Raw genomic sequence first — 24,769 nt, 5'->3', positions numbered from 1 at the left:
ATTGAGAGAGGAGGGTAAGGCAAAGAAGGGGAGTGAAAGACAGACATCTTCAGACCTGTTTTACCGCTTGTGAAGTGACGTGGGAAGCGGGCATCCTTATGCCTGTTCTTGTACTTAGCACCATGTACACTTAACCCGTGGTCTACTGCTCGGCTCCCTCTCTCTCTCTCTATCACCCCCTTCCCTTTTTGGTTTCTGGCTGTCTCTATTAAATAAATAAAAAAATAAAGATAATACCAAAAAAAATTTCAAAAGAGAGGGAAAAAAAGGGAAAGAAGCTAAGCATTCTAGAGTGCTATTTCTTTTAGACTCTGACTTGGAAAATCTATGACTATTGCTTACCTGACTGCATTTTATTTAAAGGTGTTCTGGAACATTATCAAAATTTCCCATGGTAGCATGTGAAGGAAGGGAGTACTGGTGCTACGCCTCCATGACTAAAGGCTTTACCTTTGAAGGTTGGGCCAAAGATTTCACAAGACACTCAGAACATGATTAATGGTTCTACACAAAAACTCATGTTAGCTGATTCTGACACATGCAGATGACTCTGCCCACCATTCTTCACTGAACAGGTAACAACAGGAAGTTAAGTATCTTAACTTTCTTCTTCTTTTTCTTCTCCTCATCCTCCTTTTTTTAATTGTTTATTTATTGTTTTTTTTTATTGTTGTAGTTATTGATGTCGTTGTTGTTGGATTGAACAGAGAGAAATGGAGAGAGGAGGGAAAGACAGAGAGGGGGAGAGAAAGACAGACACCTGCAGACCTGCTTCACCGCCTGAGAAGCAACTCCCCTGAAGGTGGGGAGCTCGAACTGGCATCCTTACACTGGTCCTTGTGCTTTGTGCCAAGTGCGCTTAACCCGCTGTGCCGCCCGACTCCCCTCATCCTCTTTTTTTACCAGATCACTGCTCAGCTCTGGCTTATGGTGTGGGGGGATTAAACCTGGGACTTTGTAGCCTCAGCCATGAGACTCTTTGCATAACCACTATGCTGCTATCTACCCTCGCTCAGTACCTTAACTTTCCTTGGGACTCTGGAGACACACTGGTCTGGGGACAGATGGTCCTTGCTACCTTCACTGTGAAGAAGCTGAAGGAGTTACATTCTAAGAGAAACTAAGGGTAAGCAACGCTGATGACTCATCTGTGAATTCACTGACAGTACAAAGGAAGTCTTTGAAAGGTGCAGTTCCCCAAGAAGTTCACAGTCCAGATACATTACAGATGATTCCATAAAATTTCATTACCACTGCAGCGGTAACTGGATGTCGTCCAGAGAAGTGAGGTGCATTCACTATTATCAGACTATGCCCTTTGTCTAGAAATTCAGCTTTATTTAAAGTGAACACTGAAAAAGCCAAGTTGGCAGGACCAAGGAAAGTAGAGATTTGCTTGGATAACAGACACAAATCAGGTGACTGCAAAATAACAGAAAAAGCTTTCTCAATAATACCTTCCATCATAAAGTAGCAAAGCCACTCCCTTCTTTCAGTGGCTTTTTTATTCACTGGAATTCTCTGAAATCGGCTTATCAGAAACTTTGAAATTATATAAACACAAATGATATATTTAATTTCTGAATGGAGAATCCAAATCACTTTTAAAAAGTAGTTTAATTTACAATCCAGGTACGAAGTTACTTTTTTTTTTTTTTTTTAACCAGAGCACTGCTTAACTCTGGTTTATGGAGGTTGCATGGGATTGAATTTGGGACTTTGGAGCCTTAGGTATGAGAGTCTCTTTGCATAACCATTATGCTATCTATCCCTGCCCTGAAGTTACAGAAAAAGTTTTAGACACAGCATTCCATGTCTAAAACTGTCATTTTCCAAAGAAACAGTATTTTGGGACTACACAATTTAGACTTGACATTGACCCATTTACATGCGGCCTTGAATACTGCTTCTTTTAAATTTTATCTCACCCTAATTACTAAATTACCTCTATTCATTTTCTCCTCTGGTGTGTAGCCTGCCTCAGTGCAATGAGTAAATAAACTTGACTTTGGGAGTCGGGTGGTAGTGCAGCAGGTTAAGCACACTTGGTGCAAAGCAAGGACCAGGAATAAGGATCCCGGTTCCAGCCCCAGCTCCCCACCTGCAGGAGAGTCGCTTCACAAGTGGTGAAGCAGGTCTGCAGGTGTCTCTCTTTCTCTCCCCTCTCTGTCTTCCCCTCCTCTCTCCATTTCTCTCTGTCCTATCCAACAACAACAACATCAATAACAACAACAACAATAATAACTACAACAGTAAAACGAGGGCAACAAAAGGGAATAATAAAATTTTTTTAAAAAACACCTGACTTTGACTACAGATCTGTGGATGGGCTAGGACAGCATCCCACTCTATGAGAACCAAATCTATTAAACACCAAAATCTGTTCTATCAATCTATATATCTCAGCATATAAGATATGACTATACAGATGTAGCAAGGGGGAAATTTAAGATATCTATTCCTGAGGTTTAGTTTATATATATATATATTTATTTATTTTCCCTTTTGTTGCCCTTTTTATTGTTGTTGTAGTTATTGTTGTTGTTATTGATGTCAAAGTTGTTAGATAGGACAAAGAGAAATGGAGAGAAGAGGAGAAGACAGAGAGGGGGAGATAAAGACAGACACCTGCAGACCTGCTTCACCACCTAGAAAGCGACTCCCCTGCAGGTGGGGAGCCGGGAGCTCAAACCGGGATCCTTACGCCAGAACTTGTGCTTTGTGCCATGTGCGCTTAACCCGCTGCACTACCTCCCGACTCCCGAGGTTTAGTTTCTTAGTAAATCTAGAGTTTGAGTCCATTTATTATTGAAATGTGAAAACAGCATTTAATGATTTTTTATTGGTTATTTAATATTGATTTACAATATTAATTTACAATTTACAATATTGATTTACAATAAAATAACAAAGGTACAATTCCACACCATTCCACCACCAGAGTCTGTGTCCCCATTCTCTCCATTGGAAACTGCAGTAGTTCTCCCAAGGTCACAGGCATGTGTTGGCTATTATTTCTATATCTATATTTGCATATATATCTTTGCCCATTTTTTTCTGTGGTCCTGCCTTCTCTTCCTTTCTAAGTCACACCTACATCTATTACTACTTCTGACTATCCTTTTTTCCCCCTCTTTCTTCTCTGAGTCCTGGTTAAATGTGGATTCAGAGCCCTCTGGTCATCTTCTCCCAGCATGTCTCCCCCCACTGAGAGTGTGGACAGAACTTCTTTCAGGGGTGCAGGAGGTGGGAGTGTTGGCTTCTATAATTACTTCTCTGCTGGACATGGGCACTGGCAGATCGATCCATACTCCCAGTCTATTTCTATCTTCCCCTAGTGGGGCAAGGCTCTGGAAAGGTGAGGTTCTGGGACACACTGGTGAGGCATCTGCCCATGGAGCACTTTAAGATTCTTAGAGTCTACTATAAAAATATAAGATATATAAGGTTTGATGTCTGGCATCATTCACCCAAAAAAGAATAATAAAGTAAAACACACATAGGAAATTTGCATTCAGAGAAAAAAGATTTCTAAAGAGAAACCAAAAAATGTAAAATATAAAAAAAGGAGGGGGAGGAAGGAAAGGAGGAGGGCCAAGGGGTGGCACACTCTATAGTGTACACACATCAGCATGGATTCAAGCCCGTGGTTTTTACCTACAGCAGGAAATATTCAAAAGCAGTAAAGCAGTGTGTTGCAGGTGTCTCTATATTCTCTCTCTCTCTGTCTCCCTCTGTGTGTGTGTGTGTGTGTGTGTGTGTGTGTGTGTGTGTGTGTGTGTGTGTGTGTTTCTTTCTTTCTTTTTTACAGCCAGAGCACTGCTCAGCTCTGGCATATAGTGGTGTGGGGTATTGAACCTGAGACATTGGAGCCTCAGGCATGAGAGTCTATTTGCATAACCATTATGCTATCTACCTCAACTCTCTCTCTCTCTCCCTCTCTCTTTTCACTGCTCCTGGAGGCCATTTTCCCCATTTTGTTGCCCTTGTTGTTGCCATTGCTATTGTTGTTAAATAGGACAGAAAGAAATTGAGAGAGAAGGGGAAACAGAGGGGGAGGGAAAGATAGACACCTGCAGACCCACTTCACACCTTGTGTAGCGACGCCCCCTGCAGGCGGGGAGCCAGGGGCTAGAACCGCTTAACCGGCTGCACTACTACCTGGCGCCCCGCTATCTATTTTATTTATTAGTGAGAAAGATGGGAAAAGAGCGAGAGAGAGAGAGAGAACCAGACATCACTCTCGTACATGGGCTGCCAGGGGTTGAACTCAGGACCTCACACTTTCACGCATGAGAGTCTAATGCTTTATCCACTGTGTCACTTACCGGAACACAATGCTTTTCTTTCCCTCTTTTTTTTTTGCCCTCAGGGTTATCTCTGGGGCTCGGTACCCGCACCATGAATCTACTGCTCCTAGAGGTCATTCTTTCCATTTTGTTGCCCTGTTGTTGTTGTTATTGTTGCTATTGTTGTTGTTGGACAGGACAGAGAGAAATCGAGAGAGGATGGGAAGATAGAGAGGGGGAGAGAAAGATAGACACCTGCAGACCTGCTTCTTGGCTGGTGTAGCGACCCCCGCCCGCCTGCAGGTGGGGAACCGGGTGCTCGAACCTGGATCCTTATGCTGGTCCTTGCACTTCGTGCCATGTGCATTTCACACCCACCATGCTACCTCCTGGCACCCTCTTTCCCTCTCTATCCCCCTCCCCTCTCCATTTCTCATTGTATCTAGCAAAAACAAAACAAACAAACAAAAAGTAAAAAAAGAAAGTTATTTGAAAGATAGATTCTTTATGCAGGCGCCGAACCCCAATGGTAACTCTAGCGACAATAAGAAGGAAAAGAAGGACGGAAGGAGTCTCCCCAAATAAAACTTTAGTCAAAGAGTTAACAACTGATGGGCTAGAAGATGGTTCACCTAGTAGAGCACATACTTTGTCATGTACAGGGACCTGGGTTCGAGTTTCCAGCCTCCACAATGGAGCACACGCACAGAAGCTTCACAGATGGTGAAGCAGTTCCAGGTTCAATCCTCCCAACTACCATAAGCCAGAGCTGAGCAGTGCTCTGGTCTGGTTAAAAAATGATAGTGATAATAATAAATAAATAAATATTAAGAGAGGAGGTCGGGCAGTAACACAACAGGTTAAGCACACATGGCACAAAGCACAAGTACCCGCATAAGGATCCTGGTTCGAGCCCCCCGGCTCCCTACCTGCAGGGGGGTCGCTTCACAAGTGGTGAAGCAAGTCTGCAGGTGTCTATCTTTCTCTCCCCCTCTCTGTCTTCCCCTCCTCTCTCCATTTCTCTCTGTCCTATCCTACAATAGCAATGACAACAACAATAATAATGAGGACAACAAGGGTAACAAAGGCAACAAAATGGGGAAAAGATGGCCTCCAGGAGCAGTGGATTCATAGTGCAGGCACCAAGCCCCAGCAATAACCCTGGAGGCAAAAAAAAAAAAAAAAAAAAAGATACTGAGAGAGAGAAGCTGAACTAACCCTGATAGGCAGAAAAAAATAGTTAACTTTGGGGAACTCAATTCCTAATTCTGTAAGACTCAGCTCAAACAATACCTCCCCTCCCCTTGAAAGCTGACCTTAAATTTTCCCCTTCTGTACTCTGGTGGTACTGGGTGTTAAACCTGTCTTATAGCAGACACCATCAATATATTTGGATTGTTATGTTCCAATTCCCCATTCATGGGAGTCAAGAGACTCCCATTCCCTACAAAGATGAATAGTGTAAGTATTTCTCAGTGACCTCCACAATCTCTCTGTGGGCAAATCCACACTGAAAATTTTCACATTCTATATCCATTCACAATTCCTCCTAATACAGTTAGCAGTCAGTCCAGGCTGAGAAATAAGGTCCAGAGAAAAGGACAATTTTATTCCATGATTAACAAGCCGCGAACTGACAAACCAAAAGCCAAAATTCCACTCTATCATTGTGTTTGGGGCTAGGATTGTTGATAAAAAACAAACAAACAAACAAACATAAAAAACAAAAAGACTCTCATGTATGAGGTTCCAAAGTCTCAGGTTCAATCCCCAGAAGCAAGAGCTGAGCAGTACTCTGGTTTGGAAAAAAAACTATATATATAATGTAAATCTTTTTTTAATATTTTTATATTTATTCCCTTTTGTTGCCCTTATTATTTTATTGTTGTAGTTATTATTGTTGTTGTTATTGGATAGGACAAAGAGAACTGGAGAGAGGAGGGGAAGACAGAGAGGGGAAGAGAAAGACACCTGCAGAACTGCTTCACCACCTGTGAAGTGGCTCTCTGGGAGTCGGGGGCTCAAACCGGGATCCTTACACGGGTCCTTGAGCTTTTCATCACGTGCGCTTAACCCACTGTGCTACCATCCAACTTCCTATTATGTAAATCCTAACAATTGTTTTTTCATTTTGCAATGCAAATGCTTGAATATATATTTCTTTTATTTTTACTATAGCACTTGCTATGGTATTGGTTATTGAACATGAGACCATGGAGCCCCAGGCATGAAAATCTCTTTGGATAATCATTATGCTATCTCCCAAGCCTTGCTGATAAATTTTTATGTCCAGGCATCTACTTCTAAGAGGGTACTCCCAAACACACCAGCTGTCACATGACTAAATAAGTGTCAGGCCAATTCTCCCACCATAAGGTGCCTTTGATTTACAAGTTTTGATTGATTTAGATAGCTGGCCATTAGACATTTGAGTAGTTTTTTTTCTCTCTCTCTCTTCTCATACTTTAAATTCCTACTCTTGGTTTGAATTCACTAATAGTAAGTGTGTGAAGACCTAAGATTTTACTCCCAACCTCAGTATTAGCAAAGCCCCAGGCCCTAATTGTCCTCCTACAACCTTGATGCATCACGAACTATATTGTATAATCTGAGGTCCAGTAGTTTTTTTTGTTTGTTTGTTTTTGGAGGGGGGACATAAGGGGAGAGTGTTGGGCCTTTGCACATACATGAGTTCACCACTCTCTGCTTATTTCTCACTCAGACAAAGAGGTTCATTCAGAGACCACAGCATCAGAGATTCCTCTAGTGTCATGGCACCTCCTACCTGGTACTAGGGCTCAAACCTGGGACACACGGAAATGTAGGTGCACTATCTAGTGAACCATCTAATCCCCCACAGTTATTTCTGAAAGACATCTTACAAACACAGTAAGAACCATGACTGATGCAATCACAACACTGATCATAGATAGACTTGAAACAGGCAAACAGATTCGACTTCCGGAGGCGGAGCTACAAGCAGCAGATCGCTTTCTCTCCTCTCCTCTCCTCTCCTCTCCCGGATCAATTAGGAATACCAAAGGAGACCACCCGGACCGAAACAAGACAGGACTAGAATGACCACAGAAACCCAGTAAATCACCCGTGAGTACAAACACGCATGGCTGGTGACAGAGAGGAGAGAGGGACCTAAGGAGAGATTAAGGGACTGCTAACAGTTCAACAGTTTGTCAGTGGAGACACCACCTCCAGTCTGCTCCACCAACAAGGGGACAGCTGAAGGGAGGAAAGGACTCCCCAGAGACTCACCAAGTGCAACTCTGAGTCTCCATTGCTACTACCCTCAGAATCTGGAGCAGCAACAGGGAGGGACACCAGGGCACAGAGATCTAACCGGGAAACTCAGGAGAAGACTTATACCTCGGTGGCATAGCTGAGGGGCTGTGAAAGTCTCTTTGCATAACCACTGGATTATCTCTGCCACACCCTGCTTTATCTCTTGGTCAGGAGTCAGTGATTAAGCCAAGAAGCCTATTGATAGTTTAAAAGCCCTCAGGCTCCCATAGCCTACAGGGGAAAAAAAAAAAGGCTTTTACACCACTGAACTCCAACTCAGGGATTGAAAAAACTGTTAACTTATATAAAATGGTTAAAACAACAAGAAAAAATATTGGAGACTCGAACCAGGACAAGAGTCCAGCTAAAAGTCCTCCAGAGGGTGAAGCACAAAACAACGAGTTCAACATCCAAACATTAGCTAAGGAAATAATAACAGGAGTGAGTAAAGAATTTGAAAAAATTGTAATCAGAAATACAGGAACAACAAATGAGAATATGGAAGAAAATTCTAATTATCTCATGGTTATTAGAGAGCTGAAAGCTGAAATCGCTGAGCTAAGAAGGCAACTAGCTGAACAAGCTAAAACAGTATCAGAGCAGGGCAACAAAATAGATGAACTCCAGAAAGCAGTAGAGGGCAGAGAGAATAGAATCTATGAGGCTGAAGACAGAATTAGCAAGATTGAGGATGAATTAGAGACAACTAAAAAAGAAGTAAGAGATCTCAAAAAGAGATTAAGAGATGCTGAAAACAACAACAGAGTCTTATGGGATGACTTCAAAAGAAACAATATACGCATTATTGGCTTACCAGAGGAAGAAAGAGAAGGAGAGGAAGAAAGCGTTCTCCAGGCCATAATAGCTGAAAATTTCTCTAGTCTAGACAACACCAAAGACATAAAGATTCAAGAAGCCCAGAGGGTCCCAAACAGAATTAACCCAGACCTAAAGACACCAAGACATGTCATACTTAGATTGGAAAGGAATAAGGATAAAGAAAGGATCCTCAAGGCTGCAAGAGAAAAACAAAGAGTCACCTACAAAGGAAAACCCATAAGATTAGCAGCAGACTTCTCCATACAAACACTACAGGCCAGAAGAGAATGGCAAGATATCTATCGAGTACCCAATGAGAAAGGCTTTCAGCCAAGAATACTATATCCTGCTAGACTGTCATTCAGACTAGATGGAAGCATCAAAACCTTCTCAGACAAGCAACAGTTGAAGGAAGCAACCATCACCAAGCCTGTCCTGAAAGAAGTTCTGAAAGGTCTCCTATAAACAACCAGACCACCACAAATAGGACATATATCAAAACACTCTAAAACTCTACAAGAATGGCGTTAAAATATCTTCAATCTTTGATATCAATAAATGTCAATGGCCTGAATTCACCTATTAAAAGACACAGAGTAGGAAGATGGATCAGAAAACACAACCCAACAATATGTTGTCTACAGGAAACTCACCTAACGCAACAAGACAAACACAGACTTAAAGTGAAAGGATGGAAAACTATCATTCAAGCCAATGGCCCACAAAAAAGGGCAGGAACAGCTATGCTCATATCTGACATGATAGACTTTAAAATAGATAAGATTAAAAAAGATAGGAATGGACACTACTTAAGGCTCAGAGGATCAGTCAATCAAGAGGACTTAACAATTATTAATATCTATGCACCCAATGAGAAGCCATCTAAATACATCAAACTTCTACTGAAAGAGCTACAGCAATATATTAACAGTAACACAATCATAGTAGGGGACTTCAACACCCCACTATCTCAACTTGACAGATCATCCAGGCAGAAAATCAGTAAAGACATAAGGAAGCTAAATGAAGAGATAGATAACTAGAACTATTGGACATTTTCAGAGTCATTCATCACAAGAAACTGTAATACACATTTTACTCAAATCTACATGGATCATTCTCAAGGATAGACCATATGTTAGGCCACAAAGACAGCATCAGCCAATTCAAGAGCACTGAAATCATCCCAAGCATCTTCTCAGACCACAGTGGAATTAAACTAACACTTAACAATCAACAAAAGATTAGTAACAGTGCCAAAATGTGGAAGCTCAACAGTACACTTCTTAACAACTTCTGGGTCAAAGAGGAAATCAAGGAAGAAATCAAAATGTTTCGAGAGTTCAATGAAAATGAAGACACAAGCTATCAAAATATTTGGGACACAGCTAAAGCAGTCCTAAGAGGGAAGTTCATAGCTATACAAGCACACATTAGGAAACAAGAAAAGGCACAAATAAACAGCCTGATTGCACATCTTAAAGACCTAGAAGAAGAACAACAAAGGAATCCTAAAGCAACCAGAAGGACAGAAATTACTAAAGTTAGGGCAGAAATAAATAACATTGAGAATAGGAAAACCATACAAAAGATCAATGAAAGTAAATGTTGGTTCTTCGAAAGAGTAAACAAAATCGAAAAACCTTTAGCCAGACTCACAAAACAAAAAAGGGAGAAGACCCAAATAAATCGGATAGTAAATGAAAGAGGAAAAATCACAACAGACACTGCAGAAATTCAACATATCATGCGAGGCTTCTATGAACAACTATATGCCACCAAGCTAGAGAACCTGGAAGAAATGAATGATTTCCTAGATACCTACCAACTTCCAAAACTAAGTAAAGAGGAAGTGGATAACATGAACAGGCCCATCACAGCTAATGAAATTGAAACAGTTATCAAAAATCTTCCCAAAAATAAAAGTCCTGGACCAGATGGTTTTACAAATGAATTCTACAAAACTTTCAAAGAAGAACTAATACCTCTACTTTTAAAAGTCTTCCAGAAGATTGAAGACACTGGAATACTCCCTGCCAGCTTCTATGAAGCCAACATCAGACAGGGACACAACCAAAAAAGAAAACTACAGACCAATATCTCTGATGAACATAGATGCGAAAATATTGAACAAAATTCTAGCCAACCGGATACAGCAGTATATCAAAAAAATTGTTCATCATGACCAAGTGGGGTTTATCCCAGGCATGCAAGGTTGGTTTAATATACGTAAATCAATCAATGTGACGTACCATATCAACAAAAGCAAGACCAAAAACCACATGGTCATATCAATAGATGCAGAGAAAACCTTTGACAAAATACAACATCCCTTTATGATCAAAACACTACAAAAAATAGGAATAGATGGAAAATTCCTGTAGATAGTGGAGTCTATATATAGCAAACCTACAGCCAACATCATACTCAATGGTGAAAAACTGGAAGCATTTCCCCTCAGATGAGGTACTAGACAGGGCTGCCCACTATCACCATTACTATTCAACATAGTGTTGGAAGTTCTTGCCATAGCAATCAGGCAGGAGCAAGGAATTAAAGGCATACAGATTGGAAGAGAAGAAGTCAAACTCTCCTTATTTGCAGATGACATGATAGTATACATGGAAAAACCTAAGGAATCCAGCAAGAAGCTTTTGGAAATCATCAGGCAATACAGTAATGTGTCAGGCTATAAAATTAACATTCAAAAGTCAGTGGCATTCCTCTATGCAAACACTAAGTTAGAAGAAATTGAAATCCAGAAATCAGTTCCTTTTTCTATAGCAACAAAAACAATAAAATATCTAGGAATAAACCTAACCAAAGAAGTGAAAGACTTGTATACTGAAAATTATGAGTCACTACTCAAAGAAATTGAAAAAGACACAAAGAAGTGGAAAGATATTCCATGTTCATGGGTTGGAAGAATTAACATCATCAAAATGAATATATTACCCAGAGCCATCTACAAATTTAATGCTGTCCCCATCAAGATCCCAAGCACATTTTTTAGGAGAATAGAAAAAATGCTACAAATGTTTATCTGGAACCAGAAAAGACCTAGAATTGCCAAAACAATCTTGAGAAAAAAGAACAGAACCGGAGGCATCACACTCCCAGATCTCAAACTGTATTATAGGGCCATTGTCATCAAAACTGCTTGGTACTGGAACATGAACAGACACACTGACCAGTGGAATAGAATTGAGAGCCCAGAAATGAGGCCCCACATGTATGGACATCTAATCTTTGACAAAGGGGCCTATACTATTATATGGGGGAAGCAGAGTCTCTTCAACAAATGGTGTTGGAAACAATGGGTTGAAACATGCAGAAGAATGAAACTGAATCACTGTATTTCACCAAATACAAAAGTAAATTCCAAGTGGATCAAGGACTTGGATGTTAAACCAGAAACTATCAGATACTTAGAGGAAAATATTGGAAGAACTTTTTTCCGCATAAATTTTAAAGACATTTTCAATGAAACGAATCCAATTACAAAGAAGACTAAGGCAAGTATAAACCTATGGGACTACATCAAATTAAAAAGCTTCTTCACAGCAAAAGAAACCACTACCCAAACCAAGAGACCCCTCACAGAATGGGAGAAGATCTTTACATGCCATACATCAGATAAGAGTTTAATAACCAACATATATAAAGAGCTTGCCAGACTCAACAACAAGACAACAAATAACCCCATCCAAAAATGGGGGGAGGACTTGGACAGAATATTCACCACAGAAGAGATCCAAAAGGCCGAGAAACACATAAAAAAATGCTCCAAGTCTCTAATTGTCAGAGAAATGCAAATCAAGACAATAGTGAGATATCACTTCACTCCTGTGAGAATGTCATACATCAGAAAAGGTAACAGCAGCAAATGCTGGAGATGGTGTGGGGTCAAAGGAACCCTCCTGCACTGCTGGTGGGAATGTCAATTGGTCCAGCCTCTGTGGAGAACAGTCTGGAGAACTCTCAGAAGGCTAGAAATGGATCTACCCTATGACCCTGCAATTCCCCTCCTGAGGATATATCCTAAGGAACCCAACACATCCATCCAAAAAGATCTGTGTACACATATGTTCTTGGCAGCACAATTTGTAATAGCCAAAACCTGGAAGCAACCCAGGTGTCCAACAACAGATGAGTGGCTGAGCAAGTTGTGGTATATAGACACAATGGAATACCACTCAGCTGTAAAAAATGGTGACTTCACCGTTTTCAGCCGATCTTGGATGGACCTTGAAAAAATCATGTTGAGTGAAATAAGTCAGAAACTGAAGGATGAATATGGGATGATCTCACTCTCAGGCCGAAGTTGAAAAACAAGACCAGAAAAGAAAACACAAGTCAAACCTGAAATGGAATTGGAGTATTACACCAAAGTAAAAGACTCTGGGGTGGGTGGGTGGGTGGGGAGAATACAGGTCCATGAAAAATGATGAATGAAATAGTGGGGGTTGTATTGTTAAATGGGAATCTGGGGAATGTTATGCATGTAAAAAAAAAAAAAAAGAAGTAGAAACGCAAAGCAGAAATTGACTGAGTTTGGAGTATGGCACCAAAGTAAGAAAGCAGAAGTACACTAGAGTTTGCAGTGAGTACCTCCCTAATACTTCCTCTCCACTTTTCCAAGCTTTGGGTCCAGGATTGCTCAACAATTTGTTTGGCTTTGTATGTTAACTCTCTTTTCAGTCACCAGGTTCCAGGTGTCATCAGGATGCCGGCCAGACTTCCCTGGATTGAAGACCCCACCAATATGTCCTGGAGCTCAGCTTCCCCAGAGACCCACCCTACTAGGGAAAGAGAGAGGCAGACTGGGAGTATGGACCGACCAGTCAACGCCCATGTTCAGCAGGGAAGCAATTACAGAAGCCATACCTTCTACCTTCTGCAACCCACAATGACCCTGGGTCCATGCTCCCAGAGGGATAGACAATGGGAAAGCTATCGGGGGAGGGGGTGGGATATGGGGATTGGGCGGTGGGAATTGTGTGGAGTTGTACCCCTCCTACCCTATGGTTTTGTTAATTAATCCTTTCTTAAATTAAAAAAAAAAAGCCTAGAACATAAAAAAAAAAAAAAAGAAAGAAAAGAAACAGGCAAACAGTCTTCTCTGAGTTCAGCATATATTAAAAGTTTGCTGAAATCTGCCTCCAGAGTGTTTGGTTCAACTAGAGTAAGACTTGATGGTCTGTATTTTTTTTTAAGATTTTATTTATTAATTAATGAGAAAGATAGGAGGAGAGAGAGAAAGAACCAGACATCACTCTGGTACATGTGCTGACGGGGATTGAACTCGGGACCTCATGCTTCAGAACCCAGTGCTTTATCCACTGTGCCACCTCCTGGAGCACGATGGTCTGTATTTTAACAAATGTCTGGGTAATTCTCATGCCCTGGGTGTGGGATCCATACTTTAAGAACCTTTGCTCTGTAGTACTAAGAGTGGGTGTGGACCTGAGTGAAACATAAAACAAAATCTCTTGATGATTCTGTCTTCTTTCAGTGAAGAAGTCCTTGAAGAGAAGCAAATAGAGATCTTGAGCAGGAAGAAAGAAGGCTTGAAGTATTTGTGCAGCAGTATTACACCCTACATTTTATTGAAGCTACCTAATTCGTTTGTTATGTTTTTGTTTGTCTGTTTTTGTTTTTCTGAGGTTCTGGAACCTCAAGTGCACCACCACTTCTGAGCAGCCTTCTTCCTCCTCTTCCTTTCTTCTTCTTCTTCTCTTCTCCTTCTTCTTCTTCTTTTTTAATAGAGGGAGAAACAAATTTCTGAAGCCAAAATGGAACACAAGATAAATCATAGTAAAACTACCCAAAAGCCAGGAGAAGACAAAAATCACTGCAGGCTGCTTGGAAAGAAAGAAACTGACATACAGAGCAAGAACCATTAGGTTGTTGTTGTTTTTTTAACAGTACTTTTTTTTTTTTGTAAATTTTTTATATTTTTCTATTTTCCTTTTTGTTGCCCTTGTTGTTCTTTTATTGTTGTTGTAGTTATTATTGTTGTTGCTATTGATGTCGCTGTTGTTAGGAGAGAGAGAAATGGTGAGAGGAGGGGAAGACAGAGAAGGGGAGAGAAAGATAGACACCTGCAGACCTGCTTCACCGCTTGTGAAGCGACTTCCCGGCAGGTGGGGAACCAGGGGCTTGAACCGGGATCCTTACGCTGGCCCTTGTGCTTTGTGCTTATTTCCTTAATTAATGACTCATAATTTTCAGTATACAAGCTCTTTCACTTTTTTGTTAGGTTTCTTCCTACATATTTTACTGTTTTTTGCTGCTATACAGAATGGGACTGGCTGGGTTTGGTGCATTACACAAAAGCAAAGAACTATGAAGGGTGGAGGAGGGTGCTTTCAGGTCTTGGTGCATGATGGGGGAAAAGGACCCAGGCTAGGGTAAGAGTGTTTTGCAGAAAATTGAGAAATTTTACACATATATCAACAACTGTATTTCCTGTAAACCATTAATCACCTCAATAAAAACACTTTTAAAGCATGAAAAGACTACCAAAAAAAGAACACTATAGCACTATATCCATGATCAACATAGATGCAAAGATCCTGAACAAGATTTTGGCAAATAGAATCCAATAACATATCAATAGAATAATTTACCAAGACCAAGTAGGATCATCACTGGAAAACAGGGATAGTTCAGCATCCACAAATCCACATATCACAAATGGGAATCAGGCGGTAGCACAGCGGGTTAAGCACACATGGCACGAAGCACAAGGACCGGCATAAGGATCCCAGTTCGAGCCCCTGGCTCCCCACCTGTAGGGGTGGCACTTCACAAGTAGTGAAGCAGGTCTGCAGGTGTCTATCTTTCTCTCCTCCTCTGTCTTTCCCTCCTCTCTCCATTTCTCTCTGTCCTATCCAACAATGACGACATCAATAATAACTACAACAATAAAACAACAAGGTCAACAAAGGGAATAAATAAATATTTTTAAAAATCAATCAATATAATTCATCATGTCATCAAAAAGAAAGATAAAGATCACATGGTCCTATCAACTGATGCAGAAAAAAACATTTGACAAGATCTAATACCCACTAAAGACAAAGATCCACCAGAAGTTGGAAACAGAAGAACAATTCCACAACAGAATAAAGTCCATTTACAGCAAACCCTCAGCTAATATCATTCTCAACAGGTAAAAGCTAAAAGTCTTCCCCCCAACATCGTCCTCTGTTCAGGAACATCTAATACAATATATACATCTTGATATTCTGGCTTTATGCCAGTTTCAGATTAGCACAAACTATGATTTTAGTCACTCTGTAATGCTGAAACTCATGGATTTCCAGAAGTTAGTGGGTGTTGGGAGAGGCCAAAGCCTTTCCTTTCCACTAAATCACCCAAGAACTAACTGGAAACTTTGTGACCTGCTAATCTTCAGAAACATTACCTAGCCTGATACCATATGAGGTTAGTTAGCAGAATTGTGAAAATATAATACTTGCCCTGAGAAAATTGATGTACCTGCCATTCAATATTTACCCAATGTAATTTTTTTTCCTTTTTTTTTTTTTTAAACCAGAGCACTGCTCAACTCTGGTTTATGGTGGTGCAAGGGATTGAACCTGGGACTTTGCAGCCTCAGGCATGAGAGTTTCTTTGCATAACCATTATGCTATCTACCCCTGCCCTACCCTATGTAATCTATATCTCTGCTGTGACCCCATAACTCTTCTCCAGATGTACCCATTATGCTTTTTGCTGCTGTAAGCTTTCTGTGGAATTTGTTACAAACATTTAAAAGGATAGACTATTCTAGTTAGAAAGCACACTTTTTCTGTCTCCCTCAGACAGAAGGGTGTTTGCCATATCGGCCTTTCTAAGAATAAACTTAAGTCTTAGAATGTTTTTCCTGTTTGAGTAACTTTGTTTGAGTTAGCCTGAGTAAAGATTTCAGTGTCAAGGACCAGTGGAGCGTGTTCCCACAGTCCTTAATGTCCTCACTACTGCAATCAGACAAGAAAGAGACATCAAAGGTAGCTAGATAGGAAAGGAAGAAATCAAACAATCACTATTTGCTGATAATATGATAATATATCTAGAGAACCTCAAAGTTTCCACCAAAGAACTACTTGAAATAATTAATAAATTCAGTAAAAAAGCAGGATACAAAATCAATACACATAAATCTATGCCATTTCTGTACACAAACAAGGAGTGAAAGGAAAGGGAAAGAAAAGGCAATCCCATTTACAATTGAACCCAAAAAGATAAAATACCTTGGGGTAAATCTCATGAAGGAGATGTAGGACCTTTACAATGAAAACTATAAGACATTGCTAAAAGAAATAGAGAAAGAGACTGGGGCTGGGTGGCGGCTCAGTGGGTTGAGCACACACGGTACAAGGCACAAGGACCGGCCTAAGGATCCTGGTTCAAGCCCCCAGTTCCCCACCTGCAGGGGGGGGTCACTTCACAAGTGATGAGCAGGTCTACAGGTGTCTTTCTCTCCTCCTCTCTGTCTTCCCCTCCTCTATTGATACCTCTCTGTCTTGTCCAATAACAACAATAGCTATAACAACAATAACAACTACAACAAGGGCAACAAAATGGGAAAGATGGCCTCCAGGAGCAGTGGATTCGTGGTACGGGCACTGAGCTCCAGCGATAACCCAGGAAGCAAAAAGAAAAAAAAAAAAGAAAAAAGAAAAAGAAACAGAAAAGGATACACAGAAGTGGAAGAACATTCCTTATTCCTGGACTGGAAAAAATAAACATTATTAAAATGGCCATTCTACCAAAAGCAATCTACAATTTCAATCCAACCCTATCAATATTCCAATGACATTTTTCAAGCCATTGAACAACTTGTCCAAAAATTTGTGTGGACCCACAAAAAGCTACAAATAGCCAAAGTACTTCTGAGGAAAATGGAAAAACATGGAGTTATAATGCTCTCAACTTCAGTTTATACTACAAAGCAACAGTAATCAAAATAGCACAGTACTGGAATAAGCATGGACACCTGGATGAATGGAGCAGAACTGAGAGTCCAGAAATGAGCCCACACATATACAACCACCTAATATATGGCCAAGGGGCCAAAACCATTCAATGGGATAAAGAAGGTCTTGTCAATGAATGGTGCTGGGGAAACTGGACAGCCACATGTAGAAAAGTGAAACCAGACCACCACCTAACACCGTACCACAAAGTCAAATCAAAAGGGATCAATAAATCATAAATGACAGGTGTGTCGGCAAGGTTGCAGAGAAAAAGGAACTCTGCTAAACTGCTGGTGGGGAATGCAAACTGGTACAGCCCCTTTAGAAGACTGTATGGGGAGTTGGGCAGTAGCGCAGTGGGTTAAGCGCACATGGCGCGAAGGGCAAGGACCGGCATAAGTATCCAGGTTTGAGCCCCCGGCTCCCCACGTGCAGGGGAGTTGCTTCACAAGCGTTGAAGCAGGCCTGTAGGTGTCTATTTTTCTTCCCCCCTGTCTTCCCCTCCTCTCTCCATTTCTCTCTGTCCTATCCAACAACTATGACAACAACAACAGTAATAATAACTACAACAATAAAAAACAACAAGGGCAATGAAAGGGAAAATAAATAATAAATAAATATTTTAAAAAAGGAGAAGACTGTATGGACAGTCCTTAAACAAATAAAAATTAAATTACTTTATGATCCAGTAATAATACTCTTAGGCATTTGTCCAACTCATACATTAATTCAAAGGGACATATACACCCCTATGTTCATAGCTGCATTATTCACAATAGCCAAAAATTGGAGCAGCCTAAATGTCAATCAACAAGATAATTGGTCAAAGAAGTAATGGGGTATATGTTCCAGGGAATATTACTCTGTAATCAAAAAAGATAATACTGTTGTCCTTTGAGACAAAATGCATGGAACTGGAGGTGATTATGCTTAGCGAAATAAGAAAAGAGATCAAAGACAACTATCATAAGGTTTGATTTGTATGTGGAATCATACACATGAACATGAACTTGAAAAAAAAAGCAGAAGGAAGCAAACTATTTCTAAGAATTGTGAGAACTATGGTGGTTATGGGAGGCGGGAGAGTGGGGCTACAGAACTTTGGTGGTGGGTGTAAAGTGCAACTATACACTGTAATCTTACAATCCTGTAATCTATTAGTCACAAGAAAATACTGACCGATTGGCCAAATTCACCTGAAATAAAAAGGCACAGAGTGTGAGTTATTGGTTTAGTAAAGCTTTAATCTCTTTTGCACAGAAGAGGGGGTCATCCAGACGTGCTGAAAATTCAGCAAACTGACGTCCCCTGATAGGCAGTTTGTCTGGTCTTTTATCCTTTAGGCATAAATGACCTTTTATTCTTTTTTGAGGGTTCGCAATCTCACCCATGGTTGGCTGAAGGGAGATGTGAAAGGGCAGGGGAGGAGAGTTAGAGACCTAACCTGTGGTGTGTCTTTATTATGGAGAGGTGCTTGAAATCAGATTCCCACACTAGGGTTTCCTTAACATCTGGAGGCCAAAAGTAAACAAGAGATTTGCTCTTATAAAGTCTATGTGCTTACTAGCAAGTGTCTGAACAGAAACTCCCTTTAAATGAAAAGGCTGTTATTTCTTATTTTAAAAAAAAAAAAACTGTAATTGGGGAGTCAGGAGGTAGCGCAGCAGGTTAAGTCCAGGTGGTGCAAAGTGCAAGGATGGGCATAAGGATCCCGGTTTGAGCCCTGGCTCCCTATGAAGCAGGTCTGCAGATGTCTATTTTTCTCTCCCCGTCTTCCCTTCCTCTCTCCATTTCTCTCTGTCCTATCCAACAACAACAACATCAATAACTACAACAATAAGACAAAGGCAACAAAAAGGAATAAATATCAAAAAAGAAAAAAGTATAACATGGAAAAAAACTATTATTATTATTTTGGCGTAATGACTATACAAAAGACTTTCACGCCTGAGGCTCAGAGGTTCCAGGTTCAATCCCCTGCATCACCATAAACTAGAGCTGAGCGGTGTTCTGGTCTCTCTTTTTCTGTATCTTTCTCTCTGTACCTCTCACTAAAATAAATATTTTTTAAAAGAATTTATTTATTCATGAGAGAGACAGGAGGAGAGAAAGAACCAGACATCACTCTGGTACATGTGCTGCTGGGGATCGAACTCAGGACTTCATGGTTGAGAATCCAGTGCTTTATCCACTGTGCCACCTCCCAGACCACAATAAATATCTTTTAAAAGGAGCATTTTTGTTATACTTATTTTTGTATGTGATAAATCTTTATATGAGAGAGAGAGAGAGAGAGATGTATACTAGTTATGCAAAAAGACTTTCATGCCTGAGGCACCAGTGGCCTCAGCTTTAATCTCCACACATACCAAAAAAAAAAAAAGTGTGGCTGTTGTTTAACACATATGAAAAATATTCACTTACGACAACTCATTATATGTCAGAGCAGAACAGTGTTCTGATGAAAAATAAATTATAAATTAGTATATTTTTAAATATAAAAAGTGACTCATGAAAAGCAATGCTAGAAGTTATGACAACAAAGTTTCTATTTATTCTTAATTTTTTATTTTATTTATTTATTTATTTATTTTGGTCTCCAGGATTATTGCTGGGGCTTGGCCATTTTTTCCTTTTGTTTATCATTGTTGTTATTATTACTGATGTCACTGTTGCATAGGACAGAGAGAAATGGAGAGAGATGTGGAAGACAGAGGGGGAGAGAAAGTTAGACACCTGCAGGCCTGCTTCACTGCCTGAGAAGCAACCCCCCTGCAGGTGGGGAGTGGGGGGTTCAAACCGGGATCACTGAGCTGGTCCTTGTGCTTCACACCATGTGCACTTAACCCACTATGCTACTGCCTGACCCCCAAGAGTGTATTTCCAAACCTAGAGGCAGGTAGTCATTAGGAGCTAAGTGCTGTTCTGGCTTACATCCAGCAAGAAAATAGCAGCCAAATTGTCACGCTTGCTTCACGGGCAGGAAAGAGAGATGACCAGGGACTCATGGCTGAGCTGGGAAGCAGTATCTCTTTATTGATGAGCGGGGATGCGGTTCAATAATCTAATCTCTTCTAATCACAACACAATTCTGTCCTGATGGTGACTTCAACGTTTTCAGCCGATCTTGGATGGACCTTGAAAAAATCATGTTGAGTGAAATAAGTCAGAAACAGAAGGATGAATACGGGATGATCTCACTCTCAGGCAGAAGTTGAAAAACAAGATCAGAAAAGAAAACACAAGTAGAACCTGAAATAGAATTGGCATATTGCACCCAAGTAAAAGACTCAGGGGTGGGTGGGTGGGGAGAATACAGGTCCATGAAGGATGATAAATGACATAGTGGGGGTTGTATTGTTAAATGGGAAACTGGGGAATGTTATGCATGTACAAACTATTGTATTTACTGTTGAATGTAAAACATTAATTCCCCAATAAAGAAATAAATTAAAAAAAAAAAATCTGTCCTGCATCTCTCCTGAGGCGGAAGAGTCAAGAACAAGGAAGTACGTAGGATAGGGGGCAGGGAGAAGGGAAAGGCCCAGACCAGTGAGGATTAAACCAATGTCCTGGAGGGGGGTGCTTAGTTAACAGTGGTTATGTAAATAGAATACAAGCGAACCTAAAGTAATACTTAATGTGATGATCAAAACAGAAGGTCTTATAAGCAGGATTTAGAAGCATACCAACACCAAAGTAAATAAATATATAATGGAAAAAGAAAATAACAACCTCAATTCTTTTATCATTAGGTAAAGTTTGGCAGCAACCTGAAGGAATATGGAGGTGGAATCTTCCCCAGTAAAGTCTCCAGATGACAATGCAACCTGGCAATGGACATGATTGCAACTCTCTTACACTCTGACTCTGTGCAGTCAGATTCACAATTTCCCCCACAAAATCTATCAATGATAAATGCGTCACTTTATGTCACTAACTTTGTGTTCATTTGCTACCCAGCAATAAAAGTGAATATAGTGAACCAAGGTAATCAGGTATAAGATTAGTTCCAGTGGGACCAGCCTAATGGTAGCTCCAGGTCATGTGGCTATTTAAACCTCATTTAAATATTTTAAAAATTACATTTCAGACCTGAGAGCTAGCATATCTTGACGTGTGTCTGGTCCAGGTTTAAGTCCCAGCGGCACTTGGGAGGTGCTATGGCAACAGAGGGAGCTTTGGAGTTGTGAAGTCCCTCTGAATATCTCACTCACCTTATCTCTCTGCCTGAATGAAAAAGTAAAAGTGGTGAAAACACCCATGCACATGAGCCTGACTCATCCAAAAGTAAAAATAAAAGTATGCTGCATTTAAAATGGGATTGGGCAGACTGGGGGTTTTTGGTTTTTGTTTTCCAAGTTTGGGAACCAATCTCTACCCTACCCCAGTTTTCAAGTTCAGTTCTTTACTCTGACCACCATTCTTCCAAACAATATTTCTAGTCAACTTCCATGTTAACTCAGATTACTAAAGTCCTGGGGTCCTAAGAACTTACCTAAAATAGACATCCTCGCTCCTTTTCACCCTAAGGTCCATGTTTTCATTTGCTCTATTCCTGCTCTTTGGTTCCTGTTTATTAAACATTTTGCCTTGCTTTATATTTTACTACCTTTCAGTGACCAAGTTCCAAAAGATACTATAATCCCATCCTGACCTCCTTTAGCAGATGACCATATCAATGTGTCCCAGAAGATCAACTCCCCAGAACCCTACTTCACTACAGAAAGATAGAGACAGGCTGGGGGTATGGATTGCCCACCCAATGTCCATGTGCAGCAGAGAAGTAATTACGGAAGCCAGAACTCCTTCCTTCTGCACCTGAAAAAAATTTTTTATTCATACTCCCAGAAAGGAGGAAATGTTAGGGGAAGATGACCAGAGGGCTCTGAACCCCAGTTTGTGACTAGGAATCTGTTTTTACACCATCACTGAGAGGGAAGAGAACCTGGAGACTACCTGAACAAGTCAGGCGCTGTTTCTCTGAGACGAAGAGGAAAAAGGAAAGACACCCAGACGTTGTGAAAGATGTAGGTGTGGCTTAGAAAGGAAGTGAAGGTATATAGTAGAATTGAATAAAAATGAGCTGAAAAAAATAGATAGATAGATAGTGATAGATAGGCAGACAGGTAGATATGGAGAGAGGAAACACCCATATCTATTACCTTGGGAGAACTATGGCGATTACTGCCAGGGGAGAGGGACACAGAACTTTGGTGAAGGGAGTGGTGTGGAATTATATGCCCATTTTTTATAATCTTATAAGTCACAGGGTGGGAGGGAGAGGGAGAGAGGGAATGGAGTATAAGAAACAAACGAGGGCTGAGCAGTAGCACAGCGGGTTAAGCACACATGGCGCAAAGCGCAAAGATGGGCATGAGAATCCCGGCTCGAGCCCCAGGCTCCCCACCTGCAGGGGGGTTGCTCCACAGGTAGTGAAGCAGGTCTGCAGGTGTCAATCTTTCTCTCCCCCTCTCTCCATTTCTCTGTCCTATCCAGCAACAATGACAGCAATAACAACTACAATAATAACAACAAAAATGATAAACAAGGGCAAAAAAAATGACCTCCAGGAGCAGTGGATTTGTAGTGCAGGCACTGAACCACAGCAATAACCCTGGAAACAAAACAAAACACAAACAAACAAACAACCTGACTAGTAGTGTTATTCTTTAATGTATCATTTGGAAGTTATACTAAAGCACACACAAACATCACAGTTTGGGAGGTGGCATAGCAGGAAGAGTATGAGGACCTGAGTTCAACCTCTGGTGCTTCCTCTTTCTCTCACTAGAGTACTGCTCAGCTCCTGATTACGGTGGTTGTGGGACCTCTTGTTATCTCAGGCATGAAAATCTGTTGCATAAATTGCTGTGGTATTTACCCAGCTCTCTCTTTTCTTACATAGATACAATCTTACACTATCTCTCTCTCTCTCTCTCTCTCTCTCTCTCACACACACACACACACACACACACACAGCTTATAGTCAGGTAGGTTTACAGTAATGTTTTAGAGACACAGAACCCAAACCCTGGGAGATGATACGAAGGGAGTATTAGATTCTCAAGCACAAGATCCTGTTTGATGCCCAGCATCACATGTGCCAATATGATACTCTGGCTCTTTTTTTTTTTTTTTGGGGGGGGGTAAGGAGTAGAGACAAAGAGAGTGTGGCCTGGGAGGTGGCACAGTGGATTAAGCACTGGACTCTCAAGCATGAGGTTCTGAGTTCAATCCTTGGCAACACATGTACCAGAGTGATGTCTGGTTCTGTCTCTCACTCCTCCTTTCTAATAAATAAATAAATAAATAAATAAGTAAACAATATTTAAGAGAAAAAATGAGCCAAAGAGAAATTGAGAAGAGAGGAGATAAATAATAAATAAATATGACGCAGGCGCCGCCATGCGAGCTGCTTGACACAGTACCAGCTTCGCAGGAAGTTCAGCATGGCTGGACTCTCCAGGCCAAACTGAAACCATCTCGCCTTTTGCCATGATTAAGCTCTGTGTGGTCTTGGTGATATTTGCCTATGGCCAGGCTCAGAGCCTGACCAAATGACAAAAATAATGACAAAACCTGCACTGCACTCTGTAAGATTGATCATAATGGAACAAGCAATAGCAGTAATGCAGAATTTTTCAGGAGGCCCCAATAGGAAAAAATGTTTTCCCCTTTATCTACACCACTTCCTTTAGTATTCTAAAATATAGAGAAAGACTGGTGGTTCCCACAGTGGAGGGGCCACCTTATATAACATAAATAATTAGTGGAAAGTTATGGTACCTGCCTAGGTACAATGGGCCTTTTAATCTACCATCCACCACTATGCTCCCACCTCCTTATGCAGGAATAGTACACAAGAACCTAGGTCACATAGTGAGCATACACAGAAGATGGATTCTAGCTAGAGTTTAACTTGGAACAGAACAAAACTCCTTGATCAAACAATGGAACAGATTTTGTGAAAAATGGGCTGCTCAATTTGTTTAAGGCCCCTAAAAACATAGCAAGCTTGAACTTTCTATAAACCATTGTCTTCTGATGCATAGGGCCAAGAAAATGGCATAAAAGGTAGAATATTGTGGTCTAGTAGGTGGCACAGTGGCTAAGGCACTAGACTCTCAAGCATGAGGTCCTGAGTTCAATCCCTGGCAGCACATGTACCAGAGTGATGTCTGGTTCTTTCTCTCTCTCCCCTATCTTTCTCATAAATAAATAAATAAAATCTTTAAAAAAAAAAAAGGTAGAATATTAATCTTAATCAATAGGCCATTTGCCTAGCACACAGGTATAGGAAAAACAAAAAGCTCAGAAACAGTGATGTGATCTCTAGGGCGGAAAGTGCCCCTGGAATGTAAATGTTCTTCCACA

At 40.7% G+C, this 24,769-nt stretch overlaps 1 long non-coding RNA gene across 1 annotated transcript; it reads left to right on the top strand.

Annotated features, from left to right (window-relative positions):
• The first annotated feature begins 341 nt into the window (after positions 1 to 341).
• On the top strand, positions 342 to 21,382 carry LOC132533461 (uncharacterized). The gene is made up of 2 exons (XR_009545353.1): positions 342 to 575; positions 21,148 to 21,382. It is a non-coding gene; the product is annotated as an uncharacterized LOC132533461 (long non-coding RNA).
• The last annotated feature ends 3,387 nt before the right edge of the window (positions 21,383 to 24,769 follow it).

Source organism: Erinaceus europaeus, chromosome 16, assembly GCF_950295315.1.
Source record: "Erinaceus europaeus chromosome 16, mEriEur2.1, whole genome shotgun sequence".
In the NCBI taxonomy this organism is placed as follows: domain Eukaryota; kingdom Metazoa; phylum Chordata; class Mammalia; order Eulipotyphla; family Erinaceidae; genus Erinaceus; species Erinaceus europaeus.
This window is presented reverse-complemented; position numbering and strand designations above follow the sequence as displayed.